The 8,327-nt window shown below is 37.4% G+C and overlaps 1 pseudogene; it reads right to left on the reverse strand.

The window, feature by feature from the left end:
- Positions 1-4,239: 4,239 nt before the first annotated feature.
- Positions 4,240-7,197, reverse strand: LOC119544371 (annotated as a pseudogene).
- Between the last annotated feature and the right edge of the window lie 1,130 nt (positions 7,198-8,327).

Consider the following 8,327-nt stretch of genomic DNA (forward strand, 5'->3'; position numbering starts at 1 on the left):
TCTCCTCATGTGCTAGATTTTGTGCTTGGAGTTTCTTTTTGTCTTTGGTATAAAACTGGCTTTAAGGAAAATCTGTTTTGTAACCTAGCCACTTTAGTTTGGATGAGTAGATTGGCCTTTGGAAATGTCTACATCTGAAGATGTGGAGTCATCACGCTGAAAGGAATTCTCTCTTTATGTATAACCCAATTGCCTCCCTCAATAGACTCCGAAATCCTTGAGGCCAAGGAGTGTGTTATATTCATTTTTGTGTCCTCAGCAACTAGCAGAAGCAGGGAGCAGAGAACATAATGAGTAAATATTTGACAAATATGTGAAGGTCACACTTAGATAAATTTCCATACAAGACAAATACTACAGTCACAAAAATTCCTAGTTCCAGTTTCATTAAAAGAGCCTTGTAAAATTTCTATTTCCTTTGAGAACTTGTAAATCACAAAACGGAATTTAAAGGGACAGGGCTGTACTAGTTTTGTAGCTGGTACTCAGAATTTTTCACCTAGCTCATTCAAAGTTGGTGAAAAAAAATTTAAATAAATAATTTCCTCAACATTAACTTTCCTTAAAACTTCCTCCATTCCAAGGCCTATCAGCCATTTCTACAAGCTTTTTCCTTCCATGTTAAACAATATAATCCCCTCTTAAAATATTCAGAGTAGAAGAACATCCCATTGTTCAAGAAGTAGATGTGAGAATCTTAAACTTAGATTATTGTTGTAAATGACAAAAAAGAAGTTAGGAAACTTGAGAATACCTTGATAATTAATCCCCTTCTCTGGAACTGGATCAGAGAAAACATTGCTGGCAAACGACTTGAGCATTTCTAATCAGGCAAATAAGGAGGAAGAATGAATTTAGGGTGTTTTTAGTTTGTTTTTCATTTCCTAAATTTCAAAATAATTTTAATGAATCAGAATAAGGCTAAAAGCTATACATTATTTATCTCCTTCTTGCATGATCTTTATGTAATGCACAATTCTTTACTTGAAACAGACATATGGACACAAGTCCAGCAAATACCACAGCAAAACATTTTTATTTGTAATCTTTCTCATTGCCACTTGGATCTGGACAAATTCCAAAATAACTTTCTCCACTGACAATGATATCCAGGTGTGGTAACTATAGAATATCCTGATGAGGAAGTAAATCACAGATTTTTTATTTTTTATTTTTTTTGTAAACACAAATGTGCTCAGCTTTATTTCTGATCCCAGTGATAAAATAAAACCCTTTTATTATGAGAAAATATCACTGACCTCCAGCTATTAGGTTATCTTAAACCTATTTCCTTATACCAGTTAGTAGCAAGATTGACCTGCCACCATTGTGTCACATACATTGTGTGGACATCCACCAAATGCATCCTAAAAGATGTGACAATGGGAATCCGCTGAGACCAAAGGAGCCAGCTGACCACCCAAGGCCGTCTACACTGGATAAGCCAGGGAAGGAGTCCAGAGCAAGTCTTTTAGGTAGAGCTGACGGTTGCCACTGAGAATACCAAAAGCAGAAACAAACAAAAAAACTGTGCAGGACAAGGACCAAGAGAAAACTTGTCTAGAATGAAAGCCTTTAATACAAGTATCAAACAGAATCACTGCCCTTCCCCTTCCTTCTGTATAAAGTTCAAACTCTTCAGCATGACAAACAAGTCATTTATTATCTGATTTCTTCCCCAGCTTCATTTCCTGCTATGAATACAGAAATTAATGCTGAATGTTCTCATAACTGCATGACTAAAACCTGTTGCTCCATTTGACCTTCCTTATATTTTAGAATTTATATAATTCTTATTCATCCTTCAAAACTGAACTCAAGTACTACTCTGATTCCCTCATCTGGATCTTTCTTCTTTCATATTACCTCATGACTTTGTTGTCACTGTAATATAATTTACCACAAGGTGTGGTAATAATATGATTACTTATATAAAAAAAATCATATGGGGAACTCACCTTTTTCATTGCTTTGGAGTCCCTTCTTGAATTCAGCATTGTTGCTGGTTCCTGACTGAGTTTTCTGACACCGAATCTGCCTGCATCTAAGTCAGTTTCATCTTCACTGATTCCTTAATCTGAATTTATGGGGAATGCCCATCTCCAATTATGAAAAGAAAGAACAGAATTTTGCAATCGAATTTAAACCCAAAATGGAAATCAGAAGATCAAAAGGATAAAGTCAATGCATTGTTTAGGTTTTCAATTGTGAGAAATCAGTTGTGAATTAACCTCCCAGAGATAAAAAGCAACACACAGCCACTGCTGGTTTAATCCATTTTCACAGCCATCTGCAACGATTTATCTTCATGTTTTACATTTAAGTTTCTTTTTCTTCTTTAGTTATCCCCCTTGGTGTAATAGTAAGTATTCTTCTAGGAAGAATTTAAATACACAAACAACAATGGGAATATGGCTAAAACCTGTTGCTGTTCTTTATTTCAATGAAATAGTGGTTAGGAATTAATGAAGGCTTAATTTATCCATGTGGATTGTTGTATAATAAGGATTTCTGAATTTACATTTGAATCAGTGAAAATAATGGCTGGTGTTTTTTGCCTTAAAAAGAAAAGTCCTGATTTCTTTATCATCTTTTCTTTGAAGAAAATGATGTATCTCTTTTTTTTTTCCTTGCTTATTTCTCAAGGTTTATTGTGAAAATGAATGCATAATCATATGGGAAGTTTCTTTATAAAGTAAAGGTCACAACTGTCTTATATCCTCTCCATTGGCTATGGGAAGACCAGGAAATCTTTCAGTAAACTGGGTGGCAGGCAATCAGATTTTGAATAAATGGAAGCTATGTCACAAAACAATCAGAAGCTTTCAAATGGTCAAAGTTAACAGTTAACATACTGAAAATATCTCACTAACCCCAATGACTGATTTCTTCTCTCTTTGAGGCTAAGTTCGGTGGGCCTTCTCAAAGTCCAAGATAAAATTTGGACATTCCTGCTATCATTTCTTCTTCTGAGCATTCCAAAACCAGTCTTCATGTTTTAATCCTTTGTGGCATGATTTAAAGCAGGAACAGAACACTACCATGGTTACAGAGTCAGACATGGAAATAAGTGTATGGATCTGCCAGCATGAAGTACATGGTAGCCTGGGAAGTGATCATTTTGCACAAAGGCATCCAAATGTATGGGCAAAGAAAAAAATCTCTAAGAGTCTAATCAATCAATTCTTCTGAAGATTGGAATTTAGGTGCAAAGTCTTCGACTTCCTAGTTGTATGAACTTGGATTATTTAGTTATCCAAAAAGCAATCAATCAACCAAACAAAAACACAGGTGATAGCATCTACTTGGAGAACATTGGCATTATCTGAGCTAATATGTGAAAATCGTTTAGCACAGTGTTTGTTTGGTATATAACAGGAAACTCGGTAATTACTAATTTCATACTTGGTTTCCTCTTAACCATCTTCCCCCAAATTTTCTATGTCTGTTGGGTGCATATAAATCATCCTATCTCCATAAAACCTAACCCTGACCACTGCAGCTGTCCCTATCTTCTGAACTCTTTCAATCTATTTTACTGAAAATAAAATGAAGACTATTCCTTATATAACCTTGTGCATTCAGCATTACTATCAAAGGATCAAAATACATATTTCAGTTAGACTGTAGGATCACTGAAGAATAAACACCTAAACTTTAATGCATTTTTACCTAGTTCTTAATTCTCCTCCTCATTGTTAGTATGTAATAAACACTAATACATGCCAACATCACCCCAAGAGGTTGAATAGGTGTTGTTGACCACACTGTAAGAAAGAGGCAACTGCTTTATCCTAGAATTCTCCGTAGTTTTACCTTAATTTTCTTCCACCTAGTTCTTATTTGCACCTAGCCTACTATGGATTTACTTGTTTATTAACTATTTCCTCATCAGTCTGCATGCTAGAATGTGAGTTTCATTAAGGCATACATGGTCACATTCACCATTATATCCCACATACCTAGAAGGGTGTCTGGCAAATAGTCAGCAGCCATAAAATATTTGCCAAATGAATTGTTATGTTTCATTACTTTGTAACGTACGAATATACATACATATGTATGCAACGTATGTAACATAGATACCTGACTTGCAGGTAATTCTCTATCTAAAGTATTTGCCCTTTATTTCTTCATGTCCTTCATTTCTCCAAATATAATCATTTAGGAATAACTTCAAATTTTCAAACAAAAGAAATCAAATTTATGTATAAAATGCAGTTATTTTCTAAGGTGCTTTTTAATGGAAAAGAATGATTTGGGGAAGAATTGCAACATATCTTAGTTCTTGGGAAAACAACCTCAAGTATCCAAAAATAAGGCTGAAGGCAAAATTCATGAAAGGTCTCTAACATATATGGCTCCTACTTCATATTCAATGCTTCTATTAATTCCCATTCCACAACTCTCTGGTTTAAATGAAACATTTTCAAGACTACAAATGTGCCATCGCTTTGCCTTAACTTCATGACATTGTTCTTGCTGGTCTCTCCAAATATAACTTCTTACCTTATGTGTCTTCACCTGGTTAATTTAATCACTCATCAAAATGAAGCTTAGGTTTGCATTCTGGGGGAAATTTCTCCTTCCATATCTTTACCTCCGGATCACAATACAACTTATACCTTTCCTTGGGGTAGTTTTTATTTATTCATTATTGATCACTTCAAGAATCAAGGCTACTGGGTTGCAGTTCAACAGTTTCAGGTATTTCCTATGAGCCAGTTGTCACGTGACAATCATGGTGAGTTTGAAACCTACTGGCTTCACTGAGAACACTGATAGTCTTTTGGGCTGGGTGAGTCATGCACAGACAAGCTTTCAAAAAAGCTATCGTATAAAAGCATACAGATGCAATTATATAGGAAATCTCAGAATAAATGCAACATGCTACCTGGGATTATCTCAGAAAGCTTCTTAAAGGAGCAAGCAGATACACTAATTTTGAAAGGTAACAGAAGATAATAAGGTAGAGTGTTAGGTTCTTAAAGAATGCATTATAGGTTCATTTTTTTTCTTGTTTGTTAAATCAAGCTTTATTGACAAAATGGAATTTAGAATATTTTACTAGGAACAGCAGCAGGCCCAGCCAATCATGATACCAAAATGTGGCAGTTTCCTACTATATGTAAGAAGCTGCTGCTTATTAATTAGTAATTTAATGTAAGGAAGGACTTGTAAAACAGGTGCAAAGAATCAAGGCATTCTAGCCCTATTACTGATATTCTTATAAATATACTGTATTAACTGCAATACTCATGGCAACAAGGAGAGAACATTCTAAAAGACAGTTAAATGAAGGGACTAGCTTTATCAATGATGCCAATCTCACTGCCAAGAACATTAAGACAGCTTTCAATAAATCTCTGGATATTCAGCTTTGTTAAGATTTTGAAGTTATTCTCCACAATCATGTTCATGTTTGAGCATCTGCTGATATGGCTGCTGCTCTCCCTATCCCAACCCCAAGTCCAAAACACAACATGACTCAGAAGAGCTATATAACTGTTGCATCACCCAACAAGCCAAACATTCTTGTAACTTTGATAGTGATTTAAAGCAGTTCATAATTAAATATGAGCATTTGGCACAAGGACAATTACTTTACAAAAAACAAAACCATACAACAAAAATTGCTGGAGTCTGATTTACAACATGAATTATGGTTTGAAATCACATTTACATAAGTCTCAAATTTACAAAGCAAAAACAAAAACAGAAAAAGATCAGTTCTGGGCTAGCTGTTGTTGTACTGCTGAAGTTCTCTGGTGTGATCACTCTCACCCATGTCATATCGTTCTTTAAAGTTGAGGATGGATGTTAAAAACGTTCAACGAAGTTGAGCTATACTCTCCTTTGGAGGTGACGGTAAACTCCATAGCTAGATGAGGAATTTTATCACATAGCATCAGTTGATGTAGAGTCAGCATCATCATTTTTGTAAGGATTCAGTCTATTGTAAAGGACTTCAATTATATTCCGCTTGCTTGCCAATTCACCCCCTGGTGGGAGGCTGGGGATGTTCTCACTGGTTAATGTGAGCACCACGTGGACTAAGTCAGGAATGCCGTCCCCCTGCTTTTTTATGATTTCTTCTACTCTGCATTCCAGGTACTTGTCCAACTCTGCCTCCTTCTTCACTGCTTTGGGTGACACTTTGGGTGCATTTGGAAAACAGATCAGTATCATGCTCATGTTGTCTTGACTTCCCTTATACAGACAGGTGTCAACTACTTCATTGCAAACTTTCTCAAGATCATCAGTGACTTGAAGTCTGGATCTTACAAAATCACATAGCTCTTCATTTCCATAACATCACAGATACCATCACATGCAAGAATAATGAACTGAGTATCTTCTTCAGATCTTTCAATATCATGGCCTTCAGGCTCTGGTGAGACAAGCTGCTCTGTGGGACCTTTTCCATGGGCACATTTGTAATCAAAGTCCCCAAGGGCCCTCGACACAGCCAGAGAGCCATTCACACGCTGAATCATCACAGAACCACCTGCATTTTGAATTCGTTCTTTTTCCAGTGGATTACTTGGTTTATGATTTTGTGTGAAGAAATGAACTCTTCTGTGTCTACAAAGTAAACCTCTTGAGGCTCCACAGTTAATGAAGTAAGTATCATGGGGAGAAATTAAGACACCCACAGCTGTTGACCCGCTTCTATCTGCACCATGTTTCTTCTCTGACATACCTCTCATTTGTTCATCAATCTCCAGAAAACATGCTCTAATTTCATTCTTTACATTTTCCACAGAAAGTGCTCCTGCAGGCCCTTTAAAATCCTAGTTATTGTTGATGTGATCTAACAAATGCTCACAGCACTATTTGGCAACCTGAGAACCAGCATGCCCATCATACACAGCAAAAAATGACCATGTTTCAAGTCCACTTGGCAAACCGATCACAGCTGTATGTGGATCCTCCATTTCAACGCTCCAGCCTTGCATGCTGCTTAACCCATATCGCAGCCCATTACCCTGCCCCTGGACATTATTCCTTTGCATCTTCGGCTTGTCTAAAAATGCTCCCATTATGTCTTGATCCTCTGGGTCCGGAGCAGCCACGGGCGGGCAGGTCCCTGGTTGGCAGAGGCGGCGGCGGCGGCCGGGGAGGGGGCGGAAGAGGAGAGGAGCTGGCTGCGTCCAGGCCCGCGGCTCCAGGCGCTCCTCGCGGCTCAGATCATCTCGGAACGGGAGGCGGAGAACCGGTCCCGGAAGAGGAAGAGCCGAGGATTCATCGCTTTCGCTCCCACCCCGCTCCCCAGCTGCAGCCGCCGGAGCTCCCCCAGCTCCCGGCCGGGCCGGCGCGGAGAGCACTGTTCCTTCGCTCCCGCGCGCGCTCCCCTCCCTATAGGTTCATTTTTAGAAAAAGAATAAATGTGCTTTCATTTTACACTTGGTTTAATCAAAGGAATCAATTAGATCACTTTGGTCATCCTAATGGCGTAGATGGATGCCACATCTTAGTCGCTTTTTAAGTAAATTGTGTAAGCCCATTTCATTAATGTAGTTCTTTGGGGATAACTTAGCGAATCTCCTATGAGACAACTGGAAAAAGAAGTTTTCCAATTGCCATTGCCTAATCTACTAGAAGCTTACCATTCTTATCTGAAAAGACAAGAATAATCTTTTTTTAGGAACTTCAAAAATATTTTTCCATGATGACTAGACATAACCAGACTGATACAATATTCCTCTTGAAAATCAAATATAAATCTGTCTTCCCAAATTTTCCTTCACTATCACAAGTATACATCTAATGGCAAAGAGATTCAAGAGTAAAAAAAAAAAAACAAAAAAAAAACCATGATGCTTGAATTCTGGAGTCCAGTTTACATCTATATTTTTTACTTTAACATATCATGTTTTATGTTTGTAAATACTTTTTTAGAAAATGCTCTCCAATGCCCTTGAAATTCATAGTAGAAAGACTGTGGTGGTTAAAGTCAATCAAACTGGATTTAAATTTCAGCTCTGACTCTTCCTGGTTGTATGGGCTTGCATAATTTTGTTTTTAGTTTTCAACTGTTAAATATTGATTATGCAAACATTGCAGGGATTTTGGGTTATTGACTGAGGTAACATATATCACACAATTGCATTTTTCTCAGGACCACCAAGAAGCAAATGTTAAAAAATGAATTAGAAATACAATGTATTTATCTGGTGTGGGGAGAGAGGAAGCATAAGGTGGGGAGAAATTTCACAGCAAGATGGAGGTATGAAAACTGAGGGAAGAGGAAAGGGAGGGGGATTGAGCAGAAAGAATCTAAAACTGTAACAGTACAGTACTAAGAAAGGTGTGGACAGCTCAAT

The sequence above is a fragment of the Choloepus didactylus genome, chromosome 9, assembly GCF_015220235.1.
Source record: "Choloepus didactylus isolate mChoDid1 chromosome 9, mChoDid1.pri, whole genome shotgun sequence".
Lineage (NCBI taxonomy): Eukaryota > Metazoa > Chordata > Mammalia > Pilosa > Megalonychidae > Choloepus > Choloepus didactylus.